Here is an 18,131-nt window from a genome sequence, read left to right as displayed (position 1 = left end):
TTTGAATTCTGGGAAGACCTGCTGGTGATAAGCTATCTAGTATTATGTTGGTTTAGGTATTGAGCTAGTACCTCATATTTAGTGTTCAGGGTTATGCTGGAATGGCTGCGGACCTCCTTGAAATAGCGATTGCAGACATGTGAACCCCGAGGAAGCTGGATAGTTGAAGCAGGCACTCCAAATATTCATGCACTGCAAGGATTCACTTTCATTTTGGGACTCATCTTCTGGTTGCTGGCTTTTAGTGCTAACTGATAGTACCATTGTGGCAGTAATCCAGCAGAGATTGCATGTATGGTTTGCAGGTTTGCTTCCCAAGCCCCCAGAAACTCAGCAGAACCCACATCATTGTGGCATTTTGTTTCCTCCCCTGAAACATTTGTCTTTCTAAGTTTGAAAATTGAATAGACTGGGGTAGTCAAGTTTGGACCCCATGTACCACAAACAGAGCGAATTACTTCCTTCCACTTGTCAAAATATGTCAAATTTGCTTCATCACCACAACTTCAAAGAAAATTCGGGGGCAACTTAGAGAGGTGAATCAAATACTGCATGATTGGAATGGCTGTGTTTGTATGAGGTGGAGAGCTGCAGAGTTGGGCTGAAACTCTTCACAGAAATCCACAGGCTTTTGGTTGTCAGGCAACCACACTGGGCTGAGATTGGCTGAACATCCCTGTGAGGTGGATTTTAGGCTCTAGGTGTGAAAATGTAAAAGACTGGTGTTGTCAAGTTTGGAACCCATAGACCTCAGACATACCAAAAGCTTTTCCAATTACTTCCCTCCACTTCTCAAAATATGTCAAATTTTGTTGATCACTACAACTGTAAAAAAAATTCTGAGGCAACATAGAGAGGCTAATCAAATACTGCATGATTGGAATTGCTGTGGTTGTATGAGGTGGAAAGCTGCAGATTTGGGCTGAAACAGTTGACAGAAATCCACAAGCTTGTGGTTGCCAGACAACCACACTGGGCTGTGATTGGCTGAGCACCATTGTGAGCTGGACTTTAGGCTCTAGGATACAAGTGTGCAGTAGGAGACCGGAGTCACAATGCTGGGCGTTGCCATGGAGACCTCAGTGGCACAGAGGACCTTGTAGGGCAAGATTTAAATAGGATGAATATTCTTGGCCTGGTATGCCACAATATTCTCTCTGAAGGCTTCACTGCTCAGAATTTGTGGATGGAAATGCTTGCCAATCTACACATGAATGTACTTTCAATGGGATATGAAATATTCCAGGGTCTGGCAGATGATCTCTGACATGTCCTATCCTTGAGCATTCCATTTTCCCTTGTCATGTCTGTCATTTGGCTGAGTCCTGTTCCCTAAGCTATTCAGTCAAGACTTGCTGGCATCATTCACCTGCAGTATAAGAGCTTTCTGCGAAATTTCTCAGCAGAAATCCTCTGCAAGCACATAGCTTTGGATATGAGAGACAGTGGTGGAAGTTGAATTTCAAGGGCAGATATTTGAAAACAATGAAGCAAGCCCCAAATAAGATCTTTACATGTTTCCCAGATGAATATGTTTGGAAATATTGGGAAAGATGGAGATCAAGACTGAGAAGAGTGCACACCCATTTCAAGGTACAAAACCAGGGAAAAACATGGGAAAGAAAGAGAGCTGGTTAATCTGATGTAAAAATCTTTGATGATGAAAGGAAAATTATATTTCCATGATGATTTAATCAGGCTGTAGAAGTGAAGTTCTCATGTTGGTTGTCCTATGTGTGGCATTCTGAATTGGGCAGTGGATGCAGGACAGGATATCTTCAAATAAATCTGGTGGAACACAAAATACTGAAAAAAAATCAGCCTAAATCCTATGTATTCCTTCCCTTTGACAACATATATGGATAATGTACGAAGTTTCAAAAGAGAATATGTCTATTGGGTCATGGTTTCACCAATGAAATGGTCACTTCACATAACATTTTGAATTTTGCTTTCACACTTGCTCCTGTACCGGGCCTGAGTAAAGCAGAATGCAGAGTAAGCCTGTTCAATAGATGTGCATTCCATAAGTGGTTTTAAAACCAGTGAAACCCTTTGGACTTAGTGTTTGTATTCTATTGGTTGATTTATTTTTCAAATTGTTTGTTTTACTCTTTTTAACTGTGAGTCAGGGAAGCCCTCACTCATAGTGATTTAGACCTCTCCAAAAGCTCTGAAAGTATTCATGTAACAGCTATTACATGTTATAAGTTTCTCCTATTAAAACGTGAAAGACTAACAGACTCTGCCACTTTTCATCTAAATTCAGTGTTGGGCTAAATTCAGTGATGGACTTTTTACAAGTCCTTTGAAATGTGTCCTCCTCTAGCCACTGGTCGTGCTGGAATTTACTTTCTTGTGAAGACAGGATTTGAGCAAATTGACACAAGTACAGTTTGCCACTACTCTGCACACCTGGTTAAGTATCGAGTTCCCTAAATGGTGTGTGTTTTATTTTGATCTCTGCTCACACTTTGCTCATCCAGTTAGAACCACAGGGCTCCAGGCTATAGCGTTCCAGGCCTAAACAAGAAAATTTCCATTCCGTTTTGGGAGTTCATTCGTCTCTCATAATTACTTTTTCCACAAATGTGTGCTTAAGGAGAGGCCCTGTCCAAATGTGGAGAGGCCCATTTTCATTCACTCACTTTCAGACTTTCTAAGATTTTCAGTTACTAGAGGTTTGCCCAGACTTGCCATTGTCAAGGGACAGTGCACTTCACTTGAAGTTGTGCAGTATTACTTCATGTGTCTCCATGGAAATTCCACCAATGGGAAACTCTTGCTGTAGTCATCTCCAAGTGTTGCTGCCTAAGAACATATAACTAACAAAGGATGTGGTTTCAAGCAGAATGAGGAAAGGAGGGATTATCTTTATTTCAGTGCAGGTTGACCTTTCAAAGAAACAGTAATTCCTTTCAAATAGGAGGTAAAATCTTTTGTAAAGAGACATGGACATGATACGCTCAACTTTATGTCACTTTTTTTAAAATGCCAAGGGCATTTGAGAAATTCTTGGCTCCTGAATTGTACCGTTTTTCAAATTTCTCTTAGGTAAGACACACCAGCTTCTTCAAACCATGGTACTGTTCCTTCCATGTAAAAAACCAAAGGAAAAAACAAATTAAATTAAAACAAAACCCATGAAATAACATTTGAGAGCACACAATTGCTCAGCAGGCCCATGTAAACACTATTCAAGAAGCTAGAGGTACAGAAGCCTCAGCCTTCAGCCCATGGCCTGAAGTTTTGTCTCTATCATGGCCCCTCAATTCCCTGGCATGTCCACATTAACTCATGAATCTTTACTCATTTCCTTTTCAAATGCACAGGATCCAATATATTTGAACCCTCTTCATCTAGGCAGTAATCATCCAAGGACACACCAGAGGAAGGGCAGCCACCCCCTTGCTTGGGGCCTTGGAGCTTATCACAATAGAAATGGACACCTGAACAAGGGGAGCCAAAACAAAGAGAGGCATATTCCTAAAGACTGAAGCACAGAAGCTACCTATAGACCAGTAGTGGGATTTCACAAATTCTGTAAGAATCTCTGTGCACATGCTTGGCATGGTCGCTCATGCCTATAATCCCAGCCATCTGGGGGCTGAGGTGGTTGGATCCTTGGGAGTTCCACTCCATCTTGGGCTATGAATTTATCTCAAGGCCACTTTCAACAACTACATAAGATGTTGTTTCCAAAAAGAGGACAACAGAAAACTAGACACACTTGGTCCAGGTCCCTGGGTTCACTACACGAGTTGTGGAGTCTAAATAATCCATGCCATGAGAAAATACCTGGGATTTTTCGGGAAAGGGGCATTTGCATCCTGTTTCTAAGGGTTTCCTTTTCACCATTTTACATTTGAATTCTGGGAAGACCTGCTGGTGATAAGCTATCTAGTATTATGTTGGTTTAGGTATTGAGCTAGTACCTCATATTTAGTGTTCAGGGTTATGCTGGAATGTCTGCGGACCTCCTTGAAATAGCGATTGCAGACATGTGAACCCCGAGGAAGCTGGATAGTTGAAGCAGGCACTCCAAATATTCATGCACTGCAAGGATTCACTTTCATTTTGGGACTCATCTTCTGGTTGCTGGCTTTTAGTGCTAACTGATACTACCATGGTGGCAGTAATCCAGCAGAGATTGCATGTATGGTTTGCAGGTTTGCTTCCCAAGCCACCAGAAACTCAGCAGAACCCACATCATTGTGGCATTTTCTTTCCTCCCCTGAAACATTTGGCTTTCTAAGTTTGAAAATTGAATAGACTGGGGTAGTCAAATTTGGACCCCTGTACCACAAACAGAGCTAAAGACAGAGCGAATTACTTCCCTCCACTTGTCAAAATATGTCAAATTTGCTTGATCACCACAACTTCAAAGAAAATTCGGGGGCAACTTAGAGCTGTGAATCAAATACTGCATGATTGGAATGGCTGTGTTTGTATGAGGTGGAGAGCTGCAGAGTTGGGCTGAAACTGTTCACAGAAATCCACAGGCTTGTGGTTGTCAGGCAACCACGCTGGGCTGAGATTGGCTGAACATCACTGTGAGGTGGATTTTAGGCTCTACGTGTGAAAATTTAAAAGGCTGGTGTAGTCAAGTTTGGAACCCATAGACCTCAGAAATACCAAAAGCTTTTCCAATTACTTCCCTCCTCTTCTCAAAATATGTCAAATTTTGTTGATCACTACAACTGTAAAAAAAATTCTGAGGCAACATAGAGAGGCTAATCAAATACTGCATGATTGGATTTGCTGTGGTTGTATGAGGTGGAAAGCTGCAGATTTGGGCTGAAACAGTTCACAGAAATCCACAAGCTTATGGTTGCCAGACAACCACACTGGGCTGTGATTGGCTGAGCACCATTGTGAGCTGGACTTTAGGCTCTAGGATACAAGTGTGCAGTAGGAGACCTGAGTCACAATGCTGGACGTTGCCATGGAGACCTCAGTGGCACAGAGGACCTGGTAGGGCAAGATTTAAATAGCATGAATATTCTTGGCCTGGTATGCCACAATATTCTCTCTGAAGGCTTCACTGCTCAGAATTTGTGGATGGAAATGCTTGCCAATCTACACATGGATGTACTTTCAATGGGATATGAAATATGCCAGGGCCTGGCAGATGATCTCTGCCATGTCCTATCCTTGAGCATACACTTTCCCTTGTCATGTCTGTCATTTGGCTGAGTCCTGTTCCCTAAGCTATTCAGTCAAGACTTGCTGGCATCATTCACCTGCAGTATTAGAGCTATCTGTGAAATTTCTCAGCAGTAATCCTCTGAAAGCACATAGCTTTGGATATGAGAGACAGTGGTGGAAGTTGAATTTCAAGGGCAGATATTTGAAAGCAATGAAACAAGCCCCAAATAAGATCTTTACATGTTTCCTAGATGAATATGTTTGGAAATATTGGGGAAGATGGAGATCAAGCCTGAGATGAGTGCACACCCATTTCAAGGTACAAAAACCAGGGAAATATCTGGGAAAGCAAGAGAGCTGGTTAATCTGATGTAAAAATCTTTGATGATGACAGGAAAAGTATATTCTCATGATGATTTAATCAGTCTATAGAAGTGAAGTTCTCATGTTGGTTGTCCTAAGTGTGGCCTTCTGCATTGGGCAGTGGATGCAGGACAGGAGATCTTCAAATAAATCTGGTGGAACACAAAATACTGAAAAAAATCAGCCTAAATCCTGTGTATTCCTTCCCTTTGAGAACATATATGGAGAATGTACAAAGTTTCAAAAGAGAAAATGTCTATTGCGTCATGGTTTCACCAATGAAATGGTCACATCACATAACATTTTGAATTTTGCTTTCACACTTGCTCCTGTACCGGGCCTGAGTAAAGCAGAATGCAGAGTAAGCCTGTTCAATAGATGTGCATTCCATAAGTGGTTTTAAAACCAGTGAAACCCTTTGGACTTAGTGTTTGTATTTTATTGGTTGATTTATTTTTCAAATTGTTTGTTTTACTCTTTTTAACTGTGAGTCAGGGAAGCCCTCACTCACAGTGATTTGGACGTCCCCAAAAGCTCTGAAAGTATTCATGTAACAGCTATTACATGTTATAAGTTTCTCCTATTAAAACGTGAAAGACTAACAGACTCTGCCACTTTTCATCTAAATTCAGTGTTGGGCTAAATTCAGTGATGGACTTTTTACAAGTCCTTTGAAATGTGTCCTCCTCTAGCCACTGGTCGTGCTGGAATTTACTTTCTTGTGAAGACAGAATTTGAGCAAATTGACACAAATACAGTTTGTTACTACTCTGCACACCTGGTTAAGTATCGAGTTCCCTAAATGGTGTGTGTTTTATTTTGATCTCTGCTCACACTTTGCTCATCCAGTTAGAACCACAGGGCTCCAGACCATAGCGTTCCAGGCCTAAACAAGAAAATTTCCATTCCGTTTTGGGAGTTCATTCATCTCTCATAATTACTTTTTCCACAAATGTGTGCTTAAGGAGAGGCCCTGTCCATATGTGGAGTGGCCCATTTTCATTCACTCACTTTCAGACTTTCTAATATTTTCAGTTACTAGTGGTTTGCTCAGCCTTGCCATTATCAAGGGACAGTGCACTTCACTTGAAGTTGTGCAGTATTACTTCATGTGTCTCCATGGAAATTCCACCAATGGGAAACTCTTGCTGTAGTCATCTCCAAGTATTGCTGCGTAAGAAAATATAACTAACAAAGAATGTGGTTTCAAGCAGAATGAGGAAAGGAGGGATTATCTTTATTTCAGTGCAGGTGGACCTTTCAAAGAAACAGTAATTCCTATCAAATAGGAGGTAAAATCTTTTGTAAAGAGACATGGACATGACACGCTCAGCTTTATGTCACTTTTTTAAAAATGCCAAGGGCACTTGAGAAATTCTTGGCTGTTGAATCGTACCTTTTTTCAAATTTCTCTTCGGTAAGACACTCCAGCTTCTTCAAACCATGGTACTGTTCCTTCCATGTAACAAACCAAAGGAAAAAACAAAATAAATTAAAACAAAACCCATGAAATAACATTTGAGAGCACACAATTGCTCAGCAGGCCCATGTAAACACTATTCAAGAAGCTAGAGGTACAGAAGCCTCAACCTTCAGCCCATGGCCTGAAGTTTTGTCTCTATCATGGCTCCTCAATTCCCTGGCATGTCCACATTAACTCATGAATCTTTACTCATTTCCTTTTCAAATGCACAGGATCCAATATATTTGAACCCTGTTCACCTGGGGAGTAATCATCCAAGGACACACCAGAGGAAGGGCAGCCACCCCCTTGCCTGGGGCCTTGGAGCTTATCACAATAGAAATGGACACCTGAACAAGGGAAGCCAAAACAAAGAGAGACATATTCCTAAAGCCTGAAGCACAGAAGCTACCTATAGACCAGTAGTGGGATTTCACAAATTATGTAAGAATCTCTGTGCACATGCTTGGCATGGTCGCTCATGCCTATAATCCCAGCCATCTGGGGGCTGAGGTGGATGGATCCTTGGGAGTTCCACTCCATCTTGGGCTCTGAATTTATCTCAAGGCCTCTTTCAACAACTACATAAGATGTTGTTTCCAAAAAGAGAACAACAGAAAACTAGACACACTTGGTCCAGGTCCCTGGGTTCACTACACGAGTTGTGGAGTCTAAATATTCCATGCCATGAGAAAATACCTGGGATTTTTAGAGAAAGGGGCATTTGCATCCCATTTCGAAGGGTTTCCCTTTCACCATGTTACATTTGAATTCTGGGAAGACCTGCTGGTGATAAGCTATCTAGTATAATGTTGGATTAGGTATTGAGCTAGTATCTCATATTTAGTGTTCAGCGTTATGCTGGAATGGCTGCGGACCTCCTTGAAATAGCGATTGCAGACAAGTTAACCCCGAGGAAGCTGGATAGTTGAAGCAGGCACTCCAAATATTCATGCACTGCAGGGATTCACTTTCATTTTGGGACTCATCTTCTGGTTGCTGGCTTTTAGTGCTAACTGATACTACCATGGTGGCAGTAATCCAGCAGAGATTGCATGTATGGTTTGCAGGTTTGCTTCCCAAGCCACCAGAAACTCAGCAGAACCCACATCATTGTGGCATTTTCTTTCCTCCCCTGAAACATTTGGCTTTCTAAGTTTGAAAATTGAATAGACTGGGGTAGTCAAGTTTGGACCCCATGTACCACAAACAGAGCTAAAGACAGAGCCAATTACTTCCCTCCACTTGTCAAAATATGTCAAATTTGCTTGATCACCACAACTTCAAAGAAAATTCGGGGGCAACTTAGAGAGGTGAATCAAATACTGCATGATTGGAATGGCTGTGGTTGTATGAGGTGGAGAGCTTCAGAGTTGGGCTGAAACTGTTCACAGAAATCCACAGGCTTGTGGTTGTCAGGCAACCACGCTGGACTGAGATTGGCTGAACATCACTGTGAGGTGGATTTTAGGCTCTAAGTGTGAAAATGTAAAAGACTGGTGTAGTACAGTTTGGAACCCATAGACCTCAGACATACCAAAAGGTTTTCCAGTTACTTCCCTCCACTTCTCAAAATATGTCAAATTTTGTTGATCACTACAACTGTAAAAAAAATTCTGAGGCAACATAGAGAGGCTAATCAAATACTGCATGATTGGAATTGCTGTGGTTGTATGAGGTGGAAAGCTGCAGATTTGGGCTGAAACAGTTAACAGAAATCCACAAGCTTGTGGTTGCCAGACAACCACACTGGGCTGTGATTGGCTGAGCACCATTGTGAGCTGGACTTTAGGCTCTAGGATACAAGTGTGCAGTAGGAGACCTGAGTCACAATGCTGGGCGTTGCCATGGAGACCTCAGTGGCACAGAGGACCTTGTAGGGCAAGATTTAAATAGGATGAATATTCTTGGCCTGGTATGCCACAATATTCTCTCTGAAGGCTTCACTGCTCAGAATTTCTGGATGGAAATGCTTGCCAATCTACACATGGATGTACATTCAATGGGATATGAAATATTCCAGGGCCTGGCAGATGATCTCTGATATGTCCTATCATTGAGCATACCCTTTTCCCTTGTCATGTCTGTCATTTGGCTGAGTCCTGTTCCCTAAGCTATTCAGTCAAGACTTGCTGGCATCATTCACCTGCATTATAAGAGCTTTCTGTGAAATTTCTCAGCAGAAATCTTCTGCAAGCACATAGCTTTGGATATGAGAGACAGGGGTGGAAGTTGAATTTCAAGGGCAGATATTTGAAAACAATGAAACAAGCCCCAAATAAGATCTTTACATGTTTCCCAGATGAATATGTTTGGAAATATTGGGGAAGATGGAGATCAAGACTGAGAAGAGTGCATACCCATTTCAAGGTACAAAAACCAGGGAAAAACCTGGGAAAGCAAGAGAGCTGGTTAATCTGATGTAAAAATCTTTGATGATGAAAGGAAAAGTATATTCTCATGATGATTTAATCAGGCTGTAGAAGTGAAGTTCTCATGTTGGTTGTCCTATGTGTGGCCTTCTGCATTCGGCAGTGGATGCAGGACAGGAGATCTTAAAACAAATCTGGTGGAACACAAAATACTGAAAAAAATCAGCCTAAATCCTGTGTATTCCTTCCCTTTGAGAACATATATGGAGAATGTACAAAGTTTCAAAAGAGAAAATGTCTATTGGGTCATGGTTTCACCAATGAAATGGTCACATCACATAACATTTTGAATTTTGCTTTCACACTTGCTCCTGTACCGGGCCTGAGTAAAGCAGAATGCAGAGTAAGCCTGTTCAATAGATGTGCATTCCATAAGTGGTTTTAAAACCAGTGAAACCCTTTGGACTTAGTGTTTGTATTTTATTGGTTGATTTATTTTTCAAATTGTTTGTTTTACTCTTTTTAACTGTGAGTCAGGGAAGCCCTCACTCATAGTGATTTAGACCTCTCCAAAAGCTCTGAAAGTATTCATGTAACAGCTATTACATGTTATAAGTTTCTCCTATTAAAACGTGAAAGACTAACAGACTCTGCCACTTTTCATCTAAATTCAGTGTTGGGCTAAATGCAGTGATGGACTTTTTACAAGTCCTTTGAAATGTGTCCTCCTCTAGCCACTGGTCGTGCTGGAATTTACTTTCTTGTGAAGACAGGATTTGAGCAAATTGACACAAGTACAGTTTGCCACTACTCTGCACACCTGATTAAGTATCGAGTTCCCTAAATGGTGTGTGTTGTATTTTGATCTCTGCTCACACTTTGCTCATCCAGTTAGAACCACAGGGCTCCAGGCCATAGCGTTCCAGGCCTAAACAAGAAAATTTCCATTCCGTTTTGGGAGTTCATTCATCTCTCATAATTACTTTTTCCACAAATGTGTGCTTAAGGAGAGGCCCTGCCCAAATGTGGAGAGGCCAATTTTCATTCACTCACTTTCAGACTTTCTAAAATTTTCAGTTACTAGAGGTTTGCCCAGACTTGCCATTGTCAAGGGACAGTGAACTTCACTTGAAGTTGTGCAGTATTACTTCATGTGTCTCCATGGAAATTCCACCAATGGGATACTCTTGCTGTAGTCATCTCCAAGTGTTGCTGCGTAAGAAAATATAACTAACAAAGAATGTGGTTTCAAGCAGAATGAGGAAAGGAGGGATTATCTTTATTCCAGTGCAGGTTGACCTTTCAAAGAAACAGAAATTCCTATCAAATAAGAGGTAAAATCTTCTGTAAAGAGACATGGACGTGACACGCTCAGCTTTATGTCACTTTTTTAAAAATGCCAAGGTAACTTGAGAAATTCTTGGCTGCTGAATCCTACCTTTTTTCAAATTTCTCTTAGGTAAGACACTCCAGCTTTTTCAAACCATGGTACTGTTCTTTCCATGTAACAAACCAAAGGAAAAAACAAAATAAATTAAAACAAAACCCATGAAATAACATTTGAGAGCACACAATTGCTCAGCAGGCCCATGTAAACAGTATTCAAGAAGCTAGAGGTACAGAAGGCTCAAGCTTCAGCACATGGCCTGAAGTTTTGTCTCTATCATGGCTCCTCAATTCCCTGGCATGTCCACATTAACTCATGAATCTTTACTCATTTCCTTTTGAAATGCACAGGATCCAATATATTTGAACCCTGTTCACCTGGGGAGTAATCATCCAAGGACACACCAGAGGAAGGGCAGCCACCCCCTTGCCTGGGGCCTTGGAGCTTATCACAATAGAAATGGACACCTGAACAAGGGAGCCAAAACAAAGAGAGGAATATTCCTACAGCCTGAAGCACAGAAGCTACCTATAGACCAGTAGGGGATTTCACAAATTATGTAAGAATCTCTGTGCACATGCTTTGCATGGTCGCTCATGCCTATAATCCCAGCCATCTGGGGGCTGAGGTGGATGGATCCTTGGGAGTTCCACTCCATCTTGGGCTATGAATTTATCTCAAGGCCTCTTTAAACAACTACATAAGATGTTGTTTCCAAAAAGAGGACAACAGAAAACTAGACACACTTGATCCAGGTCCCTGGGCTCACTACACGAGTTGTGGAGTCTAAATATTCCATGCCATGAGAAAATAACTGGGATTTTTAGGGAAAGGGGCATTTGCATCCCGTTTCGTAGTGTTTCCCTTTCACCATGTTACATTTGAATTCTGGGAAGACCTGCTGATGATAAGCTATCTTGTATTATGTTGGTTTAGGTATTGAGCTAGTACTTCATATTTAGTGTTCAGGGTTATGGTGGAATGGCTGCGGACCTCCTTGAAATAGCGATTGCAGACATGTGAACCCCGAGGAAGCTGGATAGTTGAAGCAGGCACTCCAATTATTCATGCACTGCAAGGATTCACTTTCATTTTGGGACTCATCTTCTGGTTGCTGGCTTTTAGTGCTAACTGATACTACCATGGTGGCAGTAATCCAGCAGAGATTGCATGTATGGTTTGCAGGTTTGCTTCCCAAGCCACCAGAAACTCAGCAGAACCCACATCATTGTGGCATTTTCTTTCCTCCCCTGAAACATTTGGCTTTCTAAGTTTGAAAATTGAATAGACTGGGATAGTCAAGTTTGGACCCCATGTACCACAAACAGAGCGAATTACTTCCTTCCACTTGTCAAAATATGTCAAATTTGCTTCATCACCACAACTTCAAAGAAAATTCGGGGGCAACTTAGAGCTGTGAATCAAATACTGCATGATTGGAATGGCTGTGGTTGTATGAGGTGGAGAGCTGCAGAGTTGGGCTGAAACTGTTCACAGAAATCCACAGGCTTGTGGTTGTCAGGCAACCACGCTGGGCTGAGATTGGCTGAACATCACTGTGAGGTGGATTTTAGGCTCTACGTGTGAAAATTTAAAAGGCTGGTGTAGTCAAGTTTGGAACCCATAGACCTCAGACATACCAAAAGCTTTTCCAATTACTTCCCTCCTCTTCTCAAAATATGTCAAATTTTGTTGATCACTACAACTGTAAAAAAAATTCTGAGGCAACATAGAGAGGCTAATCAAATACTGCATGATTGGATTTGCTGTGGTTGTATGAGGTGGAAAGCTGCAGATTTGGGCTGAAACAGTTCACAGAAATCCACAAGCTTATGGTTGCCAGACAACCACACTGGGCTGTGATTGGCTAAGCACCATTGTGAGCTGGACTTTAGGCTCTAGGATACAAGTGTGCAGTAGGAGACCTGAGTCACAATGCTGGGCGTTGCCATGGAGACCTCAGTGGCACAGAGGACCTGGTAGGGCAAGATTTAAATAGCATGAATATTCTTGGCCTGGTATGCCACAATATTCTCTCTGAAGGCTTCACTGCTCAGAATTTGTGGATGGAAATGCTTGCCAATCTACACATGGATGTACTTTCAATGGGATATGAAATATGCCAGGGCCTGGCAGATGATCTCTGCCATGTCCTATCCTTGAGCATACACTTTTCCCTTGTCATGTCTGTCATTTGGCTGAGTCCTGTTCCCTAAGCTATTCAGTCAAGACTTGCTGGCATCATTCACCTGCAGTATTAGAGCTATCTGTGAAATTTCTCAGCAGTAATCCTCTGAAAGCACATAGCTTTGGATATGAGAGACAGTGGTGGAAGTTGAATTTCAAGGGCAGATATTTGAAAACAATGAAACAAGCCCCAAATAAGATCTTTACATGTTTCCTAGATGAATATGTTTGGAAATATTGGGGAAGATGGAGATCAAGCCTGAGATGAGTGCACACCCATTTCAAGGTACAAAAACCAGGGAAAAACATGGGAAAGCAAGAGAGCTGGTTAATCTGATGTAAAAATCTTTGATGATGAAAGGAAAAGTATATTCTCATGATGATTTAATCAGGCTGTAGAAGTGAAGTTCTCATGTTGGTTGTCCTATGTGTCCCCTTCTGCATTCGGCAGTGGATGCAGGACAGGAGATCTTAAAACAAATCTGGTGGAACACAAAATACTGAAAAAAATCAGCCTAAATCCTGTGTATTCCTTCCCTTTGAGAACATATATGGAGAATGTACAAAGTTTCAAAAGAGAAAATGTCTATTGGGTCATGGTTTCACCAATGAAATGGTCACATCACATAACATTTTGAATTTTGCTTTCACACTTGCTCCTGTACCGGGCCTGAGTAAAGCAGAATGCAGAGTAAGCCTGTTCAATAGATGTGCATTCCATAAGTGGTTTTAAAACCAGTGAAACCCTTTGGACTTAGTGTTTGTATTTTATTGGTTGATTTATTTTTCAAATTGTTTGTTTTACTCTTTTTAACTGTGAGTCAGGGAAGCCCTCACTCATAGTGATTTAGACCTCTCCAAAAGCTCTGAAAGTATTCATGTAACAGCTATTACATGTTATAAGTTTCTCCTATTAAAACGTGAAAGACTAACAGACTCTGCCACTTTTCATCTAAATTCAGTGTTGGGCTAAATTCAGTGATGGACTTTTTACAAGTCCTTTGAAATGTGTCCTCCTCTAGCCACTGGTTGTGCTGGAATTTACTTTCTTGTGAAGACAGGATTTGAGCAAATTGACACAAGTACAGTTTGCCACTACTCTGCACACCTGGATAAGTATCGAGTTCCCTACATGGTGTGTGTTTTATTTTGATCTCTGCTCACACTTTGCTCATCCAGTTAGAACCACAGGGCTCAAGGCCATAGCGTTTCAGGCCTAAACAAGAAAATTTCCATTCCGTTTTGGGAGTTCATTCGTCTCTCATAATTACTTTTTCCACAAATGTGTGCTTAAGGAGAGGCCCTGTCCAAATGTGGAGAGGCCCATTTTCATTCACTCACTTTCAGACTTTCTAAAATTTTCAGTTACTAGAGGTTTGCCCAGACTTGCCATTGTCAAGGGACAGTGCACTTCACTTGATGTTGTGCAGTATTACTTCATGTGTCTCCATGGAAATTCCACCAATGGGAAACTCTTGCTGTAGTCATCTCCAAGTGTTGCTGCGTAAGAAAATATAACTAACAAAGAATGTGGTTTCAAGCAGAATGAGGAAAGGAGGGATTATCTTTATTTCAGTGCAGGTTGACCTTTCAAAGAAACAGTAATTCCTATCAAATAGGAGGTAAAATCTTTTGTAAAGAGACATGGACATGACACGCTCAGCTTTATGTCACTTTTTTAAAAATGCCAAGATCACTTGAGAAATTCTTGGCTGCTGAATCCTACCTTTTTTCAAATTTCTCTTAGGTAAGACACTCCAGCTTCTTCAAACCATGGTACTGTTCCTTCCATGTAACAAACCAAAGGAAAAAAACAAATTAAATTAAAACAAATCCCATGAAATAACATTTGAGAGCACACAATTGCTCAGCAGGCCCATGTAAACACTATTCAAGAAGCTAGAGGTACAGAAGCCTCAACCTTCAGCCCATGGCCTGAAGTTTTGTCTCTATCATGGCCCCTCAATTCCCTGGCATGTCCACATTAACTCATGAATCTTTACTCATTTCCTTTTCAAATGCACAGGATCCAATATATTTGAACCCTGTTCACCTGGGCAGTAATCATCCAAGGACACACCAGAGGAAGGGCAGCCACCCCCTTGCCTGGGGCCTTGGAGCTTATCACAATAGAAATGGACACATGAACAAGGGGAGCTAAAAGAAAGAGAGGCATATTCCTAAAGCCTGAAGCACAGAAGCTACCTATAGACCAGTAGTGGGATTTCACAAATTATGTAAGAATCTCTGTGCACATGCTTGGCATGGTCGCTCATGCCTATAATCCCAGCCATCTGGGGGCTGAGGTGGATGCATCCTTGGGAGTTCCACTCCATCTTGGGCTACGAATTTATCTCAAGGCCTCTTTCAACAACTACGTAAGATGTTGTTGCCAAAAAGAGGACAACAGAAAACTAGACACACTTGGTCCAGGTCCCTGGGTTCACTACACGAGTTGTGGAGTCTAAATATTCCATGCCATGAGAAAATACCTGGGATTTTTAGGGAAAGGGGCATTTGCATCCCGTTTCGAAGGGTTTCCCTTTCGCCATGTTACATTTGAATTCTGGGAAGACCTGCTGGTGATAAGCTATCTAGTATAATGTTGGATTAGGTATTGAGCTAGTACCTCATATTTAGTGTTCAGGGTTATGCTGGAATGGCTGCGGACCTCCTTGAAATAGCGATTGCAGACATGTTAACCCCGAGGAAGCTGGATAGTTGAAGCAGGCACTCCAAATATTCATGCACTGCAAGGATTCACTTTCATTTTGGGACTCATCTTCTGGTTGCTGGCTTTTAGTGCTAACTGATACTACCATGGTGGCAGTAATTCAGCAGAGATTGTATGTATGGTTTGCAGGTTTGCTTCCCAAGCCCCCAGAAACTCAGCAGAACCCACATCATTGTGGCATTTTGTTTCCTCCCCTGAAACATTTGGCTTTCTAAGTTTGAAAATTGAATAGACTGGGGTAGTCAAGTTTGGACCCCATGTACCACAAACAGAGCTAAAGACAGAGCCAATTACTTCCCTCCACTTGTCAAAATATGTCAAATTTGCTTGATCACCACAACTTCAAAGAAAATTTGGGGGCAACGTAGAGAGGTGAATCAAATACTGCATGATTGGAATGGCTGTGGTTGTATGAGGTGGAGAGCTTCAGAGTTGGGCTGAAACTGTTCACAGAAATCCACAGGCTTGTGGTTGTCAGGCAACCACGCTGGGCTGAGATTGGCTGAACATCACTGTGAGGTGGATTTTAGGCTCTAGGTGTGAAAATGTAAAAGACTGGTGTAGTTCAGTTTGGAACCCATAGACCTCAGACATACCAAAAGGTTTTCCAGTTACTTCCCTCCACTTCTCAAAATATGTCAAATTTTGTTGATCACTACAACTGTAAAAAAAATTCTGAGGCAACATAGAGAGGCTAATCAAATACTGCATGATTGGAATTGCTGTGGTTGTATGAGGTGGAAAGCTGCAGATTTGGGCTGAAACAGTTCACAGAAATCCACAAGCTTGTGGTTGCCAGACAACCACACTGGGCTGTGATTGGCTGAGCACCATTGTGAGCTGGACTTTAGGCTCTAGGATACAAGTGTGCAGTAGGAGACCTGAGTCACAATGCTGGGTGTTTCCATGGAGACCTCAGTGGCACAGAGGACCTTGTAGGGCAAGATTTAAATAGGATGAATATTCTTGGCCTGGTATGCCACAATATTCTCTCTGAAGGCTTCACTGCTCAGAATTTGTGGATGGAAATGCTTGCCAATCTACACATGGATGTACTTTCAATGGGATATGAAATATTCCAGGGCCTGGCAGATGATCTCTGACATGTCCTATCATTGAGCATACCCTTTTCCCTTGTCATGTCTGTCATTTGGCTGAGTCCTGTTCCCTAAGCTATTCAGTCAAGACTTGCTGGCATCATTCACCTGCAGTATAAGAGCTTTCTGTGAAATTTCTCAGCAGAAATCCTCTGCAAGCACATAGCTTTGGATATAAGAGACAGTGGTGGAAGTTGAATTTCAAGGGCAGATATTTGAAAACAATGAAACAAGCCCAAAATAAGATCTTTACATGTTTCCCAGATGAATATATTTGGAAATATTGGGGAAGATGGAGATCAAGACTGAGAAGAGTGCACACCCATTTCAAGGTACAAAAACCAGGGAAAAACATGGGAAAGCAAGAGAGCTGGTTAATCTGATGTAAAAATCTTTGATGATGAAAGGAAAAGTATATTCTCATGATGATTTAATCAGGCTGTAGAAGTGAACTTCTCATGTTGGTTGTCCTATGTGTCCCCTTCTGCATTCGGCAGTGGATGCAGGACAGGAGATCTTAAAACAAATCTGGTGGAACACAAAATACTGAAAAAAATCAGCCTAAATCCTGTGTATTCCTTCCCTTTGAGAACATATATGGAGAATGTACAAAGTTTCAAAAGAGAAAATGTCTATTGGGTCATGGTTTCACCAATGAAATGGTCACATCACATAACATTTTGAATTTTGCTTTCACACTTGCTCCTGTACCGGGCCTGAGTAAAGCAGAATGCAGAGTAAGCCTGTTCAATAGATGTGCATTCCATAAGTGGTTTTAAAACCAGTGAAACCCTTTGGACTTAGTGTTTGTATTTTATTGGTTGATTTATTTTTCAAATTGTTTGTTTTACTCTTTTTAACTGTGAGTCAGGGAAGCCCTCACTCATAGTGATTTAGACCTCTCCAAAAGCTCTGAAAGTATTCATGTAACAGCTATTACATGTTATAAGTTTCTCCTATTAAAACGTGAAAGACTAACAGACTCTGCCACTTTTCATCTAAATTCAGTGTTGGGCTAAATTCAGTGATGGACTTTTTACAAGTCCTTTGAAATGTGTCCTCCTCTAGCCACTGGTTGTGCTGGAATTTACTTTCTTGTGAAGACAGGATTTGAGCAAATTGACACAAGTACAGTTTGCCACTACTCTGCACACCTGGATAAGTATCGAGTTCCCTACATGGTGTGTGTTTTATTTTGATCTCTGCTCACACTTTGCTCATCCAATTAGAACCACAGGGCTCAAGGCCATAGCGTTTCAGGCCTAAACAAGAAAATTTCCATTCCGTTTTGGGAGTTCATTCGTCTCTCATAATTACTTTTTCCACAAATGTGTGCTTAAGGAGAGGCCCTGTCCAAATGTGGAGAGGCCCATTTTCATTC

This window comes from Cavia porcellus, unplaced genomic scaffold (assembly GCF_034190915.1).
Source record: "Cavia porcellus strain 051 isolate PalLab524CR breed Dunkin Hartley unplaced genomic scaffold, mCavPor4.1 scaffold_34, whole genome shotgun sequence".
Classification (NCBI taxonomy): Eukaryota; Metazoa; Chordata; class Mammalia; order Rodentia; family Caviidae; genus Cavia; species Cavia porcellus.
This window is presented reverse-complemented; position numbering follows the sequence as displayed.